Source organism: Sylvia atricapilla, chromosome 8, assembly GCF_009819655.1.
Source record: "Sylvia atricapilla isolate bSylAtr1 chromosome 8, bSylAtr1.pri, whole genome shotgun sequence".
Taxonomy (NCBI): Eukaryota; Metazoa; Chordata; class Aves; order Passeriformes; family Sylviidae; genus Sylvia; species Sylvia atricapilla.
In genome coordinates this window covers 10,431,268-10,450,378 of record NC_089147.1, presented here as the reverse complement: position 1 = coordinate 10,450,378, position 19,111 = coordinate 10,431,268, and the positions used below count along the sequence as shown (strand labels likewise).

Genomic DNA, 19,111 nt, shown 5'->3' with positions numbered 1-19,111 from the left:
ATAATTTGGTGTCATGCATCCAGCTGTGGCTTTATCCATAAGTTAATGCTGGAAGAAAATAATATCAGACATTTGAAGTTTATGTTGTGAAACATCTTCTGATCATCTGCTGTCAGGCAAAGATTCCTTGTGGTTGTTTTGTCATGTCTTGGTGCAACTGGGCTAATTGCCACACTAATCACCATCGGGAGCACGGGGAAAGTCCTCTCCAGCCCTTCAAACTTCAGCTGCAGGTCTTCATTTTTATTTCCACTATTCTCTTCCTGTTTGCCGGCACAGTATGAGGTGAGTTTTCATCCAGAAAGAGCTGCAGGATGCCAGCCACCTAACTGGAAATGCTCAGAAGTAATGTTGCTGTAGCAGAATGAGAGTAACACTTCAGCTCAGAGCAGAAAGACAAAACTGTATGTGAGTGCAGGTTGAGAGGTGCTGTGGGTTTGATGGCCTGCAAAATAAAACCAAAACAGCAGCAAAGATGAGAAGAGAAAGGAATCATTGTCTGCTCAGGTGGCTGAAGGATCAATTTAGCAAAAGTCCCTTCTTAGTAAAAACATCCTGAACGAGAAATTTTGTCTCAGGCAGAAGAAAGCAGGATATCTGTGTTAAAAAAGGGTGAGAAAGGAGTCGTGCTGGGCCAGCACATTTAGTTTTCTTTTTAAAAAGGAATGTAAGATATTTTTTCTTTCAGGAGATACTTAAAAATCTGACATGTCTTAATACAAGAATGTATTTGGAGTGAGAAAAAAGAAAAGCAAAGAGGTGAAAAAAGCAGGTTGAGAGGCATTAAATAGCCGCTGAAAAATGCTAGGTGTCTTTTTCTTCACAATTGCCCAGACCTTGGATATATCTTGAAAATTATTTTGCTTGAGTGGATTTGGTGTAGCTTTAACCTGTGCTTTTTCATTTTTTGTAAGGAAGGCTAAAGAAGCACTGTCTGCCTCCTCTTGACAGGCTTTTTGAAGCTGCAGTTAGCACTTGTGTTTTGTCTGGTTTGACATACCCATTACTGGAAGAGATGCAGTATATTACAGTATATTAACACACATCTTCTCTCATGCCAGTCTCAGCAGGGACCTCACCTCCTTTGAAGGGAGCAAGGGGAGCAGAAGTCTATAATGCAGAAACTACTTCCCTGAGGCCAGTTAGAAGGTCTGTTGCAAAACTGTGCCCAGCAGTTGGATAAGGCCAATCAGATGATTCCTGACAGTGTCGTTTCCCATTGTTTAGACTGTATTTATGTGAAAATTTAATAATGCGGTACTTAAAATACCCCACCTGAAACTAATTTTATTCTTGCTGAGAATCAGTCATTAAGATAGATACCAGACAGCAATTCAATTCTTTACAGCACTGAGCTGTTGAGCACTGGGCCTTTGTTAGTGGGGTTTATCAGATGACAAAGGTAAAATGAAATAGCTAATATTACTATAAACAATAATCCATAGGGTAAGTGTGAATTAACACCTTCATTTTCATATGCATTTATTTCAGCCAGAGGTCGTGATTAAAGCTTTTCAGTTACTCTTCAATAGCTTTGATTTGTAATATTTTTCTAAAATCTGTCTCTGCTTCCTTATGAGCACCAAAGCTTCCAGTGATTTTAGTGCTAATTCAGCTTGAGTACGAATGTTACATAAATTTTGCCTACTAGTTTTTTTGCCATTCTGAACATGCATCTTGGTGCAGTGGCTGTAGGAAAAATAAAAAATGAACTGTATATTTTAATGAAAACCAGCAAATCATTTCTTGCATCGCTTGGTATTAATCTTTTCTAATTCTGGTAATCGTGGTGTGCTGTAACTACTGCCTTGCTTTCCAATTTGCAGAGTTTGGATAGCTCTCTAACATCACCAGGGAGATTAAACTGAAAAGTTTTTGGTGCATATTTGTTTCTTAGGATGTTGACAATAAAAATAAAAGGTAATTTTTGAGTAGAGTTCTAAATCTCAGCACACTTTGACGTATCAGCTGAAGTAGGGTTTTTTAATCTGGTTAAGATAAAAACTGGAAAAATAAGTTTTGCTCTACTATTATAATTAAACCAAGCTGTTTCTTTGTGTAATTTATGATTAGAGCTTCAAAATCAGCTAAACGGGAGAGGAGGTTTCACTTGTTTGTAACTTAAGAAAAGTAGAATTCTACAAGACCAACTGTGTGCTGTGATGAAAGGTCAGCTTTTGAGAGTTCAGTGGGCATCCCTTTGAAAGAAAAGATCAAGAGATGCAATAATTAAAATAAAGCCTAGCTTGAAAATTTTAGCTACTGATTTAGTAACCCCTGGTAAATGGTTTTGTATGTGAAAATATTATGATATGTAATGGCTATTTTATTATTGATGATCTCAGAATATGAAAGTGCAGTATTGACATGTTTCATTTATGAGGGTGACCTCTTCATCTGCAGAGCCATTGGAACCAGTTTGTTGGCCCTGTTTGGGATACTAGAGCCATGTTCATTCTCCTTTTAGAAGAGCATGAAGGCTTTTTCTATGTTCCCTCTTGAAAGGGGAATTCCAAAATTTGAAATCTTGTAAGAGTGGTTTCCTTGACTACAAGAGTAATAATCTCTTTGCCATGGATTGTAAACACTTCCACACAAGCAAAGTCGTTTTATGTCTCTATCTGAAGTTAAGACATTTGTCTGCCTTTTCTACTGTCCAAAATTCTTGACTTGTTTGGCAAACTAACTTCATAAAGCTTTGTCTTTCATTGGCTTTGTTTGTTTTGGTTTTTCCTTTTGAAAACAATTTGGTCTCTTTGTAGCACATTCCAGTTTTGTTCTCCTTTTATGACTTAAGCTTTCCTTCAGCTTGAATCAAGAGAATTAAGTGCAGTTGTAGCTCTGATTAAAATCTTGCTTTAATTGAGTTGCAAATTTGCAATGACATATATTGGTCAGGGTGCTGATGTAGCACCTTTTCCCATTCCTAGTGCCTTCCTGAATTCTGACAATAGTTTGGTTTTTTTCAGTTGCCTGTGTTCATTTATCCTGTATTTCTCTTTTCACAGCATGAGGTTCAGCACAGAGTGTAAATTGCTTTCTCCATGATAGTGACTCATTAATTATCTGTCAGGAAAATTAAGTCCTTTTGTAAGTCCTGTCTTGCCTTTCCCTTAAGGTGTCTCTGATACTTGGTCTCCTTGTGCAGATTCTGGTAGAATGTGAGTTCTGAGTGCCATTGCTGTACAGATACACAAACATTTCCAGCTTCCTTTGGAGGGATTGATTCGTGATGTCAGTTGGCATTGCTCAAATAATCCTAAATGGAGAAGGTGGTGAGGGAATCTATCCATTAGATTTATATGGGATGTCTTCTAAGGTACAAAGAGTAGCATTGTTTTTTTCTTTCACTAACTCAGAACCAGCCCATGTTTTTGTGCCTCACTAGCCTCACCTGCCTCACTGGCAGGAAATGCTGTGGGAGTGAGTCTTGTTACTGATATGCTGAGTTATGGTTGGGGATAGGGGTCTGTTTTGGGTTCACAGGGATGCTAAGAGTATTTAGTGGAAATTCGACAAATAAGTAGAAAATCGCAGTTTTGTTTAGTCAAAGGTGCTAAATAATTAGATGTTTTCTTTCTAACCCCTAGAAAATATGTTTTTTAAGTTTCTCAGGTGCTGATTTACAGTAAAGATGTCTTGTGGCCTTGGTATGACAGTTCTGTATTCTATTATATCATCTGTTTTGTATGCTGAGTGCTGAGAATGGAAAAGATGGGAACATGGTTAGATTGTCAGTTGTTTCCAATGAAGAAATCTCTGTTTGGTAGAACTGTTTGCATTCCTGTGGTCAGCAGTATAAGGAAATACCATGTTATGAAAAATTCCCAATTGTTTCCTTAAGGGCTCTAAGAGTTGCACAATCTTTTGATGGTTTTGTTTGTTAAAAAAAACCAAAAAAAACCACCCCAAACTTAGTTGCCAGCTCTTCAGTTTGGAACTCAAAATTCTCTTAAATATTTACTAGAGCTTTGCTTTTATACTTAAGGTTTGGATTCAAACCAGAAGTGTCTTTTCCTAGTGCACACTGATCAGCCATTATAGTATGAGTAACTGAGGAAGATTATCATTTCATTCCAAGGCATGTTTCTTTGGGATATCCCAACAGTTCCTGGCCTATCCATCATTGTGATTACTCATTCTTTCTGGACGCAGCTCTAAAACATTACTTGTCTTAAGAGAGGGAGAGATAGTTCTCAAGTAACCAAGTGGCTTTTGCACTTGAATTCTCAAGATAAATGGTATTTCTGACACACAAATTGTTTTGTCCTACAGGCTGAAGCCCACATTTAGCATTTAATTTGTACTTGCATTTTCAATATCCTGTTAGGATTTGTGTAGTATGTCTGATTTCTGACATATGCAGTTATTCAGATGTATTGCAAATTTTTTCGAGGCTGTTCATGTTCAATATCTAACTTACTGCTGTCATCTCTTGAGTTAAAACCCATCTCTCTTCTTAATTTATTCATCTAATAATGTATATTGTTATTGTTTTCCCTGATCTGAGAGCTGACTTTGAGTTTGTTCTTTAATGTGTGACTGTTGCTCCTTCCCAGATTTTGTTTTTCCCATTCTTGATATGATCTGCATCCTTTGTTACTGATTATATAATTTTATTTTGGGCATGAAGGCATTTAACTGATGAACAAGAGCTGAGAATGTGACCTAAACAATGCAAAGTGCAGTGAAGACATTTCCTGACCAGTGCCTGTGTCAGTTTCTTGCTGGTACTCCAGGGGTGGGTAGAATGGGATGAAAGACCCCAGTGGATTAAGCAGAGAGAATTAAGTCATGGCACTAAATGATAGAGTGGTTTCATAATTGTCACATATTTTTGTTGTTGTTCTAATAATGAGAATTTTGAAGTGGGGAGGGATGAATAGCTTGTGAAAGTGCATTGAGTGGTAATAGGGACTTCTCCCTATTGTGAAGAAAGAGAATGTAACAAAGAGCTTGTGACAAAGGAAAAAAAAATTTGCTCAACAGCATATTATGTTTGCAGTGCCACAGTTTCTGGCTTTCTCCCACAGTACGTCCTCCTGCTGAGAGCTGTGGGATCTCCAGCCTGTGCAGTGCCCCGAGGTGGGGACAGAGCTGAGCAAGGTGCCCATTGCTGTCCTGGGGCCGTGCTGACCTCCTGGGAGGGAGCAGTGCTGTGCGACTCCAGGGAGGCTGCAGTGGTGTCAGCCACCGTCAGACACGGGCACCTCTGTGTTCTGCAAAATTAGACCTGGAGCTGGCAAAATTGGAGAGACTAGTAAATTTTCCTGTCTGAGAGTGGTCTGTCAATGCCCTCTGGAAACAGTAGCTGCTAGCCTGGAAGAGAGCTGCTTCTTGCCTGTGAGGGCTACGCTTAAAATAACATATCAGGAGCTTACGTAAAAATAGCATTCCCTTATCTCTAACAGTGTGAAGTAGATGAAAAATAAACTGTACTCGTGCCAAGAATAAACAGTCACGTTAGAGTGTTTAAATTCCTGATGCTGTGGAGTACTCATGCTCTAGCATGGTATTTTGATGCCAGTGCATTTCTTCTTCTTTCCCCAGTCACTGCCATTGCTTTGTGTGCTCTGCTAGGGAGCAGTTGGCAGGACAGCAAAATGAGCAAATATGCCCAAGCCTCACATAGAGCACCTAGGTAGGGAATTTTATCCCATAAATCTCTCCATAATTTGTATTCCTGCCAGGTCTTGTGGCTGTTTACCTATATTTCACCTGTAATATTCTGTATGCATTGTTCATTCCTAAATGCAAACTTGCTGAGCAAGGCATTGAATTTATGTAAGTAACTAATTCAGGGAAAATAGACAATTTGAGCAATAACATCTTGGTTTTACTTCTCTTGGAAATTAGGTGGGGTTTTTTTGCTTCAGAGCATCTTGTGATGATGTTGTCTTCCAGTAATTTTATATAATTCTACTTGCATTATTTTTGTCCACATTGCTTTTTTTGGAAGTCAGTTTTTACTCCTAAAATTCACAGAGCGTGTTGAATAATCTGGCTTTTAGCAAGAGATGGGATATGGGGTAACCAGGCTGCTGAAGTGTTGAAACTGGTGAAGTATTTGTAGTGTGATATGCTGAGAAGACCTAAGCAGTAATACTTGAGAATACTACAGTGAAGTCATGGAAGAATAAAAAGTAAAAGCTGAGAACGGTGTTACAACCTGATGAATTAAAATGGGGTAACAAGTTGGTGAAAAGTACCAGCTTTGCCTCATGGTAAGCTGAGCTCAGTGTTTTCGCAATGCATAAATGTCTAATTTGCAATTGATATACCTTAGAAAATGTAGCATATGTTTTGTACGCATGTACGAAATGAAGGAGTCTGGCCCCTGTCCCCCAGGAAATAAGTGTTTTTTCTTGGTGGAGTGGCTGAGGGAAAAAGGAAGGTGATAGAAATATCTTCAGTCAAACCTGATAAGTTAACTTGTGGTCAAAGCTTGTGAAGACAAAAGAAGATATAAGTAGACAATTGCTATTTTATTCACTCATTTTACTTCTGTGTTAGGAGGTGAATGCAAGAGGAAAACCCATTACTGCTCAGTGGTGGGAAAGGGTCAGAGCAGGGCGGTTGTTTCCGTAGGAGCTTTGAGCACTGTCAGCTGTCAGGTTTTGGAGGGAGGTGTTGTGTTCCTGTCCTGTGTTCCTGTCCTGGCTCCACAGCTCAGCAGCTGCTCTGGAGTTCACCTTCCTCAGGCCTACAAGAAGAATTGTGGCTGTGGATTGTGGCTGATTGCTCAACTTCAAAAATGCAGCAGATAGTCTGGATTTTCTGAGCTGTAACCTGGTCAGTGTTGAGATTTCCAACTGGGCACTCTTAAATGAGACTTGCCTTTGGGATTTTGTTATGTAAAAAATGCATTATATGATAACAAAATACAATGTAATTCAATGAAAAATTCTGAAAAAGAGCTCCAGAAGCTAAATGTTGTGTTGATGCTTTAAGAATACAGTATATTCAAGTAGTGTTGAGAAGCCTAACAGTGATCAGTCATGTCCTTTTTCTGTTTTACAGGTCAACTGTACTACTAAAGAGGAGGAGAGCTGTGGAAAAACTCAAGGTACCAGAACATTTTACTGTCTGAATTCTTGCTGTGTTCTAGTGTAAGAAATATTAAGGGGGAAGAGGGAACTGAATCGGTGAATTGCCACTTTTAAAGTGGTTTTATTAAAAACCACAGACAAAAATCCCCGTCACAATAATCTCATTAATGTTGTGCAAAATACTTCTGTGGGATGAAGTTTTACCTCAGCTTTGGTGTGTGTACAAGAGTCTGAACAAAGCTGCACAGTACTTGCTCTAAATATAAAACAGAACTGCATAGAAATAAGGGTCTTGAGGTGTTCTGCAAGTTCCAGCCCCAATGAGGTGGATACAAAGAGTACCCCTCTTTGTACAGTGGGGTACAGGCACCAGCTGATGATAAATATCATCAAAGACAAGGGAATGTGGTGCTTGCAGCTTTGACATTCTTCGGGGCAGTTAGCAGACTTTGCTGACAGCAGTTCACTGTGCTGTGTACAGTTCCTAAAGATGCAAGAGGAGTGGTAAGATGATGGCAGAACCTGAGCAGTAGCCTGGATTCTACAAGTTGGAACTGGGGATTCTTTTATACCTTTTTCCGACATTTCTGTTAATGTCTTACGAGTGTATCTGTGGTATAGATAACAAATACTGTGTTGTGGTCTTTACAATAACATGCAGCAAACACATACAGTGGAGTGTTTTAGGGATTCAAGTGACTAATCTCTTATCTGAAGTATTTTTTTGTCTACCACTCTTCTCTGTAGCTTCCCAGGTTTTTATTAAAATAAGACAGTGTTATAATTTGCATTTTCATGTCTGTTATGTAACTGAAAAAGACTATATTAAAATAATCCTGTTGCTAGCACTTGGATAGAGTTATTTTAGGGGATTTTTCTTGCTTGGAGAAAGTTTTTCTCCTTTCTTTGCTGTGAAGTATTACCTGTGAGATGCTACACGTGCCTTGCAAATGGAACACTATGAGGCAGAAGCAAGGAAGAAGTCAAAATATTATCACTTCATCAAAATGGAAAGACAATGGCTTTTAGTAATAAAAGCTGATTTTATACTTCTGTGCACTTCAAATTGAGAGGAGCTGGGCTGCCTTCTTCCACTAGGAGTGCATCAACTTGTTGCTTGTGAGTAATGATGTGGTGAACTCTGGTCCTTTCTGTCCTGATGATGCTGAGTTTGCACTGTTTGTAGCTGTGTACTTTGCTTGTACCACTCATGCAAAAGCAGTTTGCTACAGATGAGAGTACAGTTTATATGGAATTAATTTCTCAAATTTCTGCTGTTATTGTAGCTTTTAGAGATGAGTTACTTCGAGTCTTTGTGATTGATAGAAAACAAAATATGTGTTTTCTTTTTGTTTAAAGAGTGTGAGAATTTAAAAGAAAGGGCAGCATAACTTACAGTCTTGATAAAAACAAAATGTGTTCAGTTCTTGACCTGCTGGTGGTAGTTATGCTTACATTGCAGGTGATACAAAACTACTACTATTTCTTGGTCCTTTCACTTATGCTTTAAGATCATTCAGGTCATTGGTTCTGCCTTTATACTGAGGTCTTCTGTAATGCTTGGAGTATTTAAGATAAAAGATGTTTTCCTGGGATCTTGGGAGACTGCTAGACATGGAGCCCCAGTGTGGCTGCATTCCCTGCAGTGTTGGACTGGTTCTCCTGCAGGCTCCTGGTAAGATGAGAAGCTGGCAAAAAGCATAGAAAGGAATTAATGTGTAGCTGGAAAAAAGATACAAGGGACTCAGACATTTTATCTGGCGTCTCCAGTGCTGAAGAAGAGGTTTCTATCTCTTTGCTCATTTTAGACAAAGGGTTTTACTCTTGACATTTTTTTGCCCCTCACTGGGCAGAACCTGTCAAATCCTTTTCCTGACACTTTCTCCCCTGTCAGTCCCTGAGAAAGACTTCAAAAGAGATTTTTCCCAATTGCAAAAGGAACCAGGCATGGCCTTTCTTACTCACCCTGCATTTGAAGCATTGATAAGTAACATGTGGCTGGCTCCAAACTGCTGACTTTCCCAGCCATTTAAGAAAACACTGTTAGGAGTACGGTTTTAAAAGAGACTACAGGAGTGTTCTCTCTTCTTTGCAATTGCTCTTTTGTGTAATGTATCCCAAGAGGTTTGATTCTTTTCTGTCTGAAGCAGCGAGAGTTCACTACTGTCTTTCTGATTTACATGTATTGAAAAGAAATGTCAAATTTTTTAAAACTTTTCCATATGGGAAGGTTTTCTTTATTCATAATCTGTGTCGTGCTCTTTAGGTTGTAACTTTCTTTTTGTTTAATTCCTTTGGATCATCACTGTTTGGAAGTGCCATAGCAGAAAGAAACATACTATTTTTAGAACTTGTGACTGAGTAACAGGGGCCTGGAATTGAAATCTACTGTCTTGCATAATAGTTTAAACCTGCTACAGAGTTTGGCAAAGGTACAGACTGAGAGGTCTTTTCCATAAAACGTGGTTGGGACTTCATCTTTAAAGACAGGATATGCCTGAGGACAGCCCTGGTCCTTTTAATAAGAGTTAAGCTCACCTGAAGGACAAGGCTGAAGATGAAGAAAAATGTATCTTGGGGAGTTTTGAGCTTATTCCGTAACTCCAATCTGATGTATCTCATTATAATGATAGGAGAACATGGTAAAACAGTGGCCTTTTTATTTCCTGCTCTAAGGAGCAATCTGAAAGTAAATTGTACAAAAATACAGTAAGATGCAAGAGTAACATAAATCTGTTTTCCAATCTATCACCTGAATTCATTTTTCTTTTAAAAATAACACTAAAACCCCAAGCCCTCCCTGAAATATGGATAGTTTAGCTGTATTACCCAGAACCATTTAACCTGGTCAAATAAAATAAAGTGTTGTGAGGAGGGCTCAGATCTTGAAATACTAAAATATTCAAAGGAATTGTTGGGGCTGTTTCTGAAAACATCTTACAGAACTCTAAGTTTCAGCAAGTTTGTAAAGTTGACTTTTTTGAATATCTCTCTCTCTCTTAGAAGCACATTTGTAAGCTGCAAATAGCAATATTCATTTAGACTTTTGAAATTCCCCTTACACGTAGTACTGAGGAAAAGGTCAAAGTAGGGCAGAGCAGGACAAGTGCCAAAGTATTTTTGCATGTTACCAGAGTAGAGTTGACTAAACCTTTTGTCTGTGCCCTACTGAAGTGTCAGCCTTTGCTGTCCCATTCGTGTCACCTGCACACACCCTGCTTTTCAAAATAGCTGCAGCAGCTCTGCTGGAGGTCATGTTCCTAACTAGGCTGCTGTAGTGTTGATGGTTTTGGACCCCTGGGCTTTCTAGTCCTTGAGACAGGCTAGATGTGTTTGTGGGACTATTTTAAGCATGTTCTTGAGTGCTTTCCTCCCTCCTGTCCAGGGCATCTTTCAACATTTCCTCTCCATTCTCCAAACGGCCCTCACCCTTCCAGCCCATCAAGGAGGAATTGGGATTAAGACTGTCTCAAAATCCCTTTAGGCACAACACTTCCTAGGTTCAAGCAAGGGAAAGTGTTTAATAAGTGTTTACTCCTAGAAGTACAGTATTTCATGCAAACGTGGAAGGATTGTGTTCTCCATCTTCTGTCAGCTACCAGCCCTGATGGAACCATATTTAATCCTCCTAGAAGCCTGGGGTCCTCTGGCTAAATGTAGATTTATTGTCCCCTCTGAGCCCCATTGTCAGTGAACTTCCTCATTTTGGTCAGTTTTTTAATTGGTGCTGTTTAAGTTGCCCAGATGTGGCTCTTCAAACATCAGTGACTGTAGATAATCCTGTCTGCATGAATGATGAAACAGAATATGTGACACGAGTGTTTTTCTGCCTTAAATGCCCGTTTCTAGTAAATATTCATAAAAAGAAGTTGTCTTGCAGTCTGATAACAAAGTTAAACATGGATTTGGGTTTATGCACATTTCATACAATTATGTAATCTAATACCTTGTTCTCTAGTGAATCAATTTAAAGCTTTATTTATTCCTACTATGAGAAGTTTCAATGCATAGAAGTCTGAGTCTTTGATTTAATCTCACTAAATATTTGTAGTTGCAGACAGTAATGTTTGTTCATGCTGTAGCTGCAATCTGTGATTTTTCTTGTTTGGATTGAAAGGTAACCACATTAATTGTGAAGACGATTTTCATTGAAAGTCCTGCATTTGTTGGGCTTTTCTTTCCTGTTGAGATGAAGAAACTCTCTGGAACTCAATTCCTGTTTACTTGGCTGTCTCAACCTTGTCCTGTATGGACGTGACAACGGTGTTCTATCTCCTCCACTTCTCCATCTTTCCCTGCTGGTGGTGGTGCTCATGCTGAACTGAGCTGTTCACTGTGACCAGTTCATCAAAGCACTGGAGCTCTGCCCAGATACTCATAACAAATTAAATAAAATGTGGGATATATTTGTGCAAGTTAAAACAATCAAAGAGAATTAAAAAGATAAAAGGAGATACTATTCAACATTTCTATAGTTGTTGCCTTTCTCTTGAAAAAATTCCTTGCCTTGTGTATAGATCCCGTTGCTTTTAGTAAATATGTGAAAGAGCTGCGGGGTTATTGGTTGTGTTTTTAATCATTATTTTTAAAATAGAATTATTTTCAGCATAAATTGTTGTTACAAAATACAACCTGATTCTCTGTAACTTCGGCACCAGGTGATGATTGTCTTGTATCAAAACAGCCAAACCTAAAGTTTCTCTGTCGTAAAGAGACTAAATTTGAGCACATGTACTGCTTCTCTCAGTTTGATGGAAAGCTGGACTGGCTTAGAAGTTGAGGATGAGGAAGATTAAGAAGTAAAACAGGAAAACATCACCCTAGAATGCTTCCAGAATTGCTGCTACTTCGATGATCCATAGCAGTATGGAAGGCTTATCCAAATTCCTGCAACGTTTTAAATGCGAATAGGGTGCTTGAAGCGAAGATCTGGCTGCCTCCTCGGGCATGCTGCTAATCCCTGAGTTCGTACAGAATTTCTGTAGCTATTACTTCTGCTGTGGATTTAGGAAAAAGACATTCAAGCTTTCACAGCTTTCGAAGGCTTTATTTCCATTATGTTAAAATACTGAATTGTTGATGCTGCTTTTTTTTTTTTCCACTTTTGTCTTCCGCTTTTTTTCCCCATGAGTGCCTGGAATGTGTTGAAGAGTGTTGGATTGCTCTTTGCCATTTTCCCTTTCCAAGGTCCTTTTCATGGAAACAGTTTGCTGGCAGCAGATAAGTTTCTGTCTCTCATTCCCAGTCAAATTCCTCAGTGCATGTGATAAAGACTTTCATGGGAGGCAGGAGGAGGAAGAGGACAGTGTTCATGTGAAGTCTCTGATTGCAGCAGGGAGCAGAGGAGATTGGTGGGCACCTCCAGAGGGAATTGTAGGAGTGTACCTTGCCAGGCATGGGGGCTCTGGCGTTCACCACACAAAAACCTTTTACAGTTGACACAAGAAGGCTGTTAAAAGTTAGTGGTGCAGATTGTTCTATCACATCCTGTTAATTATAAATTAATGAAGAGCAGCTCTGCAAAAGAGGAGCTGATGTAATTCTTCAGTTGCTTGTGACATGATGATCAGATTTTCAGCTCTTTCTGTATGATGATGGAATTTAAGCTGGAAATGCTATTCAAAATTGGAGTCTGGTATATTTTAAATGGTCTGGCTTATAACTGCAAGAGAACAGATCTACCCTAAAATGAAATATTTTTCCAAAAGGTAAACTCATTCTATTTTGCTACCATTTTAGCTATTAATGAAATGGCTTTAAATGTGTCTCTCTGCATCTACCATATTGTACTTAATTTTTTTAATTGCTCCTTGGTTTAGGAATAAATCTGTCCCTGATGACTTAAAATTGCTGAATATTTGTAAAGCATAAAAACCCCATATGTGGCTAGATGTGTATTGGCTCACCATTGTCTTTACTGTGGAGATTGTTTGATTTTACCTGGTTTGGCTTTATTCATCAGCTAAGTAGAGTGAATGAGGAATATATGTTTTAAAGCTGGATTTTTTTTTTCTGAAGTAGTTATAAACTTTGAAACTCTCCCACTCAATACAATTTAACTTCAGCAACAGCCTGTGGGTTTGTGGTTTTTTCCCCCTTCACTTACTGAGCTGTATTCAGGAATTACAACATCCTTAGCAAATGTTGATATTTAGAAAGTCAGTTTTTTTGTTTCCCACCTGCTGAAGCTGGATTTGTATAACTTTTTCACATTTCAGTTGTAGTAACATGAAGGTTTTCTCTGTTTGCTGATGACCAATGACTCTTCACAAAAAAAAAGTCTGTTAAATGTGGAAGTAAGTTTAAGACTTGGTTTCGTTGTGTGTCAGGTTAAACTCAGTCAAGTTCTTTGCAGGCGATGCTTCTTCAATTCTCCTCCTCCTGCAGAGCTTAGGCTGCTGACTGAGACTTGCCAACACTCGAGTCTCTGCTGGTTATCAGTGTGGAGAGGTAGGACTGTGATTTGTGTTTTGTCATCTTAGGCTGAGCAGAGTCTTGGTTGAAGGACACTGGGGTAAAAACAGTCACTAACAAAGCATGAAAGTCTGATTTCTTTATGCTGCACATTCAGAAACAGTTTTGCAGTGATTGACAGTTCCTGCTATTGCCCGGTGTCTGCACCTTAACATAGAGATACAGAGGGTTTCATGTCAAGAAGTTCAGTTTGAAGCTTATCTAGACCAGTAATTGGAGTAACCTATAATTCTCTTAATTTAAAATTCAATTTAATCATGTTTTTTGGACTAACAGTAGTGCAGTTATACAAATTGGTGGGTGAACTGCTAAATGAAATGTGTTTATTCTCCATGGAAATATTTATACTTGTCATAGACTGTTACTTTGGATTGAGTTAAATCTTCTAATAAGCTAAAGCAATCAGTCCCTCAAATATTACAATTAAACAACAAAACAAACCCATCTGCATTTTGTTTGCAGTCTTTGAGTATGTGTTCCTTAAAAAAAGAAGTTTTGAAACATTATAACACACAAGAATACCAATAGTGGTTATACTAAGTTGAACATACCACCTCGATGTTTGGGGCAGCAACCTCTGACCTTGAAGTTATGGAAGCAGGCAATTTTGTGTTTCCAAAGCCTGTGGATATAAGTCTCAAGCTTGTTGAAGGCAGTGACTCCAGAAAGCACCAGTTTTGCTTTCAGTGTGTCTTACCTGGCTCCCAGCAATGTGTTTGTGTGATTCAAGTTCAGTGGTCTGAGCTGGGGGACTGAGCAGTGCCATTTCCCTGCCAGCCTTCTCCCTTGGCTAGTCATAAAAATGAGAATGCTTGTTATAAGGAAATTAAAGCCTGCAGGCAGTAAAGTGGCTTTAAAAAGAATGAATTAGAAGTTGGATAAAATATATACCCGTCTATTGAAGACGTCAAACTTTTTGTTGTTGCTACTTTTTATTTTTAAGAGGCAAGGAGGGTTTTATAGCAGGGTTTAGGAATCTCTTAGCAACAAGGAACCATCTTTCAAAAGTTGAAGTTTTTGCTGAAGAAAATAGAAGGGAAAAAAAACTCTCTCACAAATTAAATTTTAAAGTATAATAAGTCTGGCCAAAAGATATTCTGAGAAACAATTTGCTAAAGATACCAGTGTCGACAATAAATCATTTAAATTTAATCATTTCAAGTACATCAGGAATGAACATCCTGCCAGACAGACTGGAGAGCTGATAGATGACTGAAGTATAGAAGAAATATATGGTGAAGATAAGACACAGAACAAAAGCTAAATGATTTTTATCCAATTTGACTTTACTGAGAGATTTTAGGGCAGAAACTTCACTTTGTAGGTCATATTTTGAGAATTGATCTGTAATAGAAATGTTGGTAAAAAAGGTTTTTAGAACATAGAAAAAAAAAAAAAAAAGTAGCTAATTGCCAGGAGTAGGTACCATTTGCCCAAGAGAGCTTACAGTAACCACCAGTGACAACATTGATCTGGCAGCTATGATCTGTCGCTTAAAATGGCTGTGAGATCAGAGGCAGGAAGATAGACAAACACAATTTCAATGTATTAAAAGCATTCCAGGAATAGTCAGGGTACCACAGACTTGCAGGTCTGTACAGGCAAGTCGGTCTGTTTCATTAGGAGCAAAGACCACAGAATTGATAAACGCGTGGGCAAAAACTGATCTCAGGATCTGAGGGAAGTACTCATGTGCATTTCAGATAGATGGCCTTTAAACTTAGGGTGGGACATGCAGTTATTTAGGTCTCATTTTCCTCCTCTTCACCCTGCAGAGTTGAACTTGCTGTTGGTGACAAATGCAAAAAAAAACCTGATCATGTGCTCTGTAACCATATAACGTTTAGGAAAATGTACTTACTTAACAGCCAGGAGCAGAATACTGTACCTCAATGTAACTTTGTGATAAATTAGGTGGGCCTCAATAAATAACTGGATTATAGGAAACAGTGGGCTGAAATCAACTGTATTGCCTCGAGAACACTAAATGACACATATGTAATAAAAATCTGTGACTGCTGATGTACATTAATTTAGATATGAACGTTTGTTTAATTTTGGTCAAGTTCTGACCGCAAGATCTAGATGAAGCTTAGTTTGTGGTAAGTGTGGCATTGTAAGTAAGTAGACTCCTATGAAATCTGCCAAGTCTGAATTTTCTCCTGTCTTTGTATGTGATTGGCACACATCACACTGAATGTTTGTGACTCTTTTTTACATTGCTGATAACACACACTTCTTGATAAGATGACACAAAATAAATAAGGTAAAGTGTCATCTTGGCATCATACCAGGCTTTAGGAAAAAATACTGTTTGGACTAAAAGCAGCTTCAAGCTTTTTCATGGCTAGAGCCTCTTTAAGGTACTTAATGATGGTGAAATAGCCTTAAAGTGAAACAGATTTACTAGACCAGCCAAAAGGTCCTCTCCAGCATCTGTCAGCTTTATACCAGTTTTGTACCAAAGAATTACAAAATGACCAAAAGTTACCAGAAAGGCCAGGTTACTTCCATAGAAATATTTTCTCTGACCAAATCTCTCCCTTAGGCTTTGGGAATACGCGCTGTAGATAAATTTATGCTATTCTCTTTCAAGCATAAAAGAGATGAAGTTTGTGCCATTGCTATTTTGCATGTTGTGTCATATGGAAGAAAGCATATGTTTGTAGGTGGGTACTGATAAGCTTGCACAATTTAGAAAAGTATTCAAAAATCCTCTCATCTTGACTATAACTTAGTGTTGCGTGTTTGTCGTGAATCATGCCAATGCAGCCCTGGCTCATCTGTCATATGAGGAGAGGAGCTTAAATCAGCTTTTACAAAATACATTTCAGTGCAGTACATTCAATACATTTCACTGCAATAAACTCTTTATTGCTGTGAATACACCAAGGTGCTTGTAATGTGCTGATGGATGCAAGGGGTTTGTTGTTGCCTTTACTCCACTTTCAACATGAACCATTAAAGGATTTCTAGTATAGAGGAGTGCTTTGTTTATTTACATGTCAGTCTAACATTAAAATGTACAGGCTGTAATATCATGTTGATGTTGAGAAGTGTGAGTTGTGCAGTGCATTTGCAAACTTTTTGGCTCATTTTTCTGTCTTGACAGCAACAGTAAAATGCAGAAGACAGTCTTTGAGATGCACGTTAGCTTCAAGCACTTACTGAAAATGGGAGAGAAAGACTTGTCATTACTTTAAAAATAATTTATGGAACTTTTTAAACACTATGTCCTGTTAAACTTGTTTGCTTTATAGTGGTCTCCATGGATGAACATTTTTGTAATCAAATAAATTTATATTTTGATTGCAAACCAAATTAAATATGTTTGCTGCCTTCCCTCTGTTCCTCCTGTTCTATTCTCTACATGTTGAGATTTTATTCCTTTATTTTTTTTTAAGGAATTGGTCATATATTTTTACTTAATGATTGTTATTTTGGCAGCTCTTGCACTTGGTATTCTGAAACCTTGTTTGTGCCTGGTGACAGTTTCTCACAGCATATTTTAGTCTACACTCACACTGTTGCCAGATCTTGGGATGTGCTTGGCACTGCGAGGTTCTCATTTTATGTTGTGTTGTATCTCACTGCTGGGAATAAGTCTGTAATATGTGGTATTTACTTGGGCAGTGTAAAAAAGACCTCTGGTTGTGAGATGCCTAGAAAAGTGTGTTACCCGTTGTGCATGTGAATTGCAAGAATTTAATGACTAGGCTCTTGTTTTTAAATCTGCCACTTAGGTTTCTTTTTTTCCCCTGGGCTAATAAAATAGTTAAATGATCTCTTCTTACATGTTCATTTTGTCTTGCCTGTAGCTTGTCAGTGTTTTAAAGCAGCACGTGCCTTGCATAACTCGAGATCTCTGCAATATCAGTGCCTACATGTGGATTGTGTGCCTCTGCTGGAACCACTATGGTGTAGCCAGTGAAGTCTAAGTAATTATTCTCTTCATGCCAGAGAGAGGTTAATTAGACAGTGAATTCAAATGGTATGTAATTATCTAAATTTAGGCAGAAAGAATTGCACTCTAGGACCTAATGGTTTCACAAACACAAATGCTGAACATGAAGATGTTAAGTTTCAGTACTTAGTCCATAATATAAATGATAAATGAAAACTGTTACTTTAGGACTTAGGAATTTTTCTTTCAGACTGTGAACCTTTAGACGTTGAGCAACTTTGTTCCTGATTCACATCTCGGAGAGAAAAGAACTTAAGTCATCCCAAGTGACTCGCAAATTATTTAACCGTGAAGTCTGAACTTCTCTTGCAAGTTCAGATGGTGCTATTTATCCTTAACCATTATGTGATGTAAGCATTTCTAGGCACAATCAAACAACTTCCATATTTCAGTAATTATTCCAGCAAATGTGATATGTGTTCATATTCAGCATAAGTAAAACTATTTGCATGTATTACAGCTGGATGTGAAAATTTGGGACTTTCTAAACCCCTTTTGCATTCTTTTAGTGTGAAATTCTTTGCTGTGTGTCAAATCCAAGAGGTGTGCACAGCTGAACCTCTCTTTTACTCACCTGTAAGTCTGGTTTGTGACGTAAGTGTTATGTGGGCTTGGAACCCTCTCTGCATCTGAATTTTAGCTTTAGTGACTAAAATTTATCTCCAGCTTGAAGCATCATGCCTAAATTTAAATGGTAAATCCTTAAGATAAGAAGAACTGTGGTTTATTTCTGGGATAGATCTTTCATGCTTTTAAGGAATACATAGATCTTGGATAGGTTTGCTTCACAAGAGAGAACTTTGCTCTAGAGAAGAAGTAGCAAATAGAAGACATTAGTCAGTGAAGAGTTGTGTTTAGTTAGCCAGTTGGCAAATGTGCACTTGCAAGATTCACTTGAATGATTTCTATTTGTAGCACTCAGCTGAGTTCCACTGAAGCAGTGAAACTTACTGTTACCACTTTTAACGTCTATCAGTATTTTCACAGCTTTCTATCAAAATATTGCTGAAAACTGAGCCTGAGAAACAAATTTGAAATCAATAACTTACACCCATTCTAGATAGTATGCCTGGGGGGAGAGTAATTTTTAAGCTACATAAATTTTTAAGGCATCTGCAGCTCTATCTCCATTTGCTACTTTTCTAAGATATCTTCCATTTTGAGGTAGGTCTTAAAAAGCCTTTAATCTTTCTGGGATTTTTAAAAACTTCTCAATGTTCTGCTGTTCAAAAATACCTTTGTCTTGTATTGTCTAGTATTTAGGTTAAGTAGGATATTAGGAAATGTAATTATTTGCGTTGCTGAACTTCATGTGAAAAGAACTAATGGTCTTGGGAAGGTGGCCTACATACCTTGGAGGTCTTGGCATTGCTCAGTGTGATGTGATTGACTGATCACCTCTGGAAACTTTCTGTGCGTGTTTCTATTATGTGAGAAAACCAGGTTTTGCTGTGGCAGACAAAAAGCAATGTTGGAAATCATCCCCCCATGGATTTGCCTAATGTTGAATAGCTAAAAATGAAATTGTGGGAAGAATGATGAGTGCTGTTGTTGCTTTCCAGCAGCAGTGGAACTGTTCATGCAGCAAATATAGTGAGATTGCATGCAGTCTAAATTGTGCTAT

General features: G+C 38.3%; 1 protein-coding gene across 3 annotated transcripts in view; it reads left to right on the top strand.

Moving 5' to 3' along the window:
* Positions 1–19,111, top strand: part of ADD3 (adducin 3) — a 322,976-nt gene that overhangs the window by 257,191 nt on the left and 46,674 nt on the right. For 2 of the 3 annotated variants that reach the window (XM_066323612.1, XM_066323614.1), the window contains exon 2: positions 7,021–7,066. The exons of the other annotated variant lie outside the window; for it this stretch is intronic. The gene's annotated coding sequence lies outside the window, so the exon portion shown is untranslated. The remainder of the gene's footprint in view (positions 1–7,020; positions 7,067–19,111) is intronic. 3 annotated transcript variants of the gene reach the window in all.